Genomic DNA, 2,338 nt, shown 5'->3' on the forward strand with positions numbered 1-2,338 from the left:
TTTGGTGTAAATTTTGCAGCAGAATTAGTAAACACTCTTGAGAAAAGAAAAGCACCACGAATTTAAGTTCAAAACAGTTGATTAAGGGCAAGACAAAAGATTTACATTTAGTTAGCAGCTAGGAACTGAAGACAAGAACAATTACATATTACATACAAGCAGGGGAACAGACACTTCAATTCCAACTGTAGACATTCCACAACTAGTAATTAAAACCAAAACATAGCAGACAAGGAAGCCCTGATCCAAACAAACAAAGGACGAATTAAACATTACACACTAGTCCCTATCTTGATCACCATGAAGAGAGATTCATTCTATCCATTATATTGGCAACCACTTCCTTAGATTCCTTGAGGAGGCTGATAATGCGTTTTTCAGCAACCAACGGCGACTCATCTAGCATTCTCTCGATTCCACCACTTCCCGGTGCCATCAGATCCTCAACTATTTCCTCTTCCATTTCCTTGTTAATCATCTTGTGGATGGTGAACGTTATGTGCAACGCCATCGAATCTCATCAACACCATTTTCCAATAGGCAGTAATCCTCATCTTCAAATCAAAAGCCTGCTGCACCAAACCTCTCAAATGACCAACCTCAGTTTCTCCAACTCCTTCCAAGTTCATTACGGACCCCTTCCCAGGATCATTCATAATCTCCATAAATGCGTTTTGTTGCGCCATGAGCTTACCATAAGTCGCTAAATAGTCAGGATTACAAGTGTAATCGGCCTGCATTTCCATCCCGATGATATCCCTTACCCAATCCACTGATTCGTCCTTCTTCTTCGCAATCAGGTTTTGCGCAGCTCGTCTCGTACAAGACTGGAGTTGTGGGTAGTTATCACAATGATACATCAACACTTGAATAACAATTCTCTCTATATAGTTCCACAGTCTTCCCACAAAATACTCCGGCATTGCAGCAATTTGCTTGACTCTTTTCTGCAGCAAAGTGAGGAAAACGGACCGAGGAAGAAAGTTGGCAAGTCCAATCCCTTTAGTTTCCTGTAAGTCTAAGATCTCTTCCATCAAAAAGTCTTCCTTTTTCTCAAAATTCTTCGAATGCAGCTCGTTGGAATATTGATCTAGCATTTCAACCAATGTAGCTGTGCAATGCATTTCTTTTTCTTCAGGGTATTCGTCAAACTCACCTCTTAAAAGAATTTTCTTTAACGAATCCTTTGAAGAACTCAGGATTCGCATGAACGCCGTCAAGGCTTCAGCCACAGAACTTAAGTGTTGAGGCAGCCTGTTGAGTTGTGTTAGATTAAGAGCAAGCCTGTCATTAATCTTCCTCACAATTTCAGGCAAGCATTTCGAAATAATTGTTGCTTGAATTCGTACCAACTTTTGAGCCAAAACAGGAATCCCAACCATGGATTTATCAATTTTAGATAAAAGTGGATGAGTTGAAAAAAGCCTTGCTTCATCACTCCTAGCTCCTTCATAAGACTCATTTCCAATTCTATTCCTAACACAAACATACCCGAGTCCTATATTCACTTCATCTGCAGTAACTTTCTCAAGTAAACCTTCAGGAGCTTTATCTGCCTTTGTCACAACAGCTAAAGTCCTTTCCCCGGTTTTGTCCACTTTCTGAGACATCCTAATAGACTCGCAAGTAGGAAAATCAACTGTAGCTGACAAAACATTCAAGATTATGCTTTCTTGAGGAGCTATATATTTCATAATGATATCAGAAATTTGTTCATAAATGTCCTCAGGTTGTCCTTGAACAGGAACCCTAGTAACTCCAGCTTAGGTGCAGTTATTTTTGGATCATTTTGCAGTCTCATGATAAGTGGGACTCTAGTGCAAATGCCTTGTCCTCTAGGGAGGCTAATTGCAGCTAGAGATTCAAGAACACTGGATTTTCCAGAAGATTGATCGCCAACTACTACGATTGTTGGGAGTTGTATACCTTCTTGCATTATGTTGAGGTGGCGGAGCCTATCTACACAGTCAAGGAGTGGCCTGATTCTGTCGTTGACAGATGCCATAATGGGAGGAGGTGGTGCTATAACTGCAAGCTGAGGTTTTTGATCAATAACTTCAACTGACTGTGAAGAGGAGTCATCGGTTTTTTGCTGCTGGGTAGGTTTAGTTGTTGTTCTCACCATGTTTAGAACGATTCTTAGAAAGGTGAAAATAATTTTTGGTGATAGTAGAGGTTCCAGGTTTCTTTCAAACTTAGATGAAGATTTCTCAGAATGAGTTGGTTCCTTATATATACTTGCGTGGAGTACTTAACCTCGAAGGAGCATGCAAAAAGGTATGGTGTTTTTCAAGGATGTGATATGATTAAATGTCATTTTCGAGGTTAATGAATTCTT

The 2,338-nt window shown here is 40.0% G+C and overlaps 1 pseudogene; it reads right to left on the bottom strand.

Annotated features, from left to right (window-relative positions):
- Window positions 296–2,125, bottom strand: LOC109233671 (annotated as a pseudogene).

This window comes from Nicotiana attenuata, chromosome 10, assembly GCF_001879085.1.
Source record: "Nicotiana attenuata strain UT chromosome 10, NIATTr2, whole genome shotgun sequence".
Lineage (NCBI taxonomy): Eukaryota > Viridiplantae > Streptophyta > Magnoliopsida > Solanales > Solanaceae > Nicotiana > Nicotiana attenuata.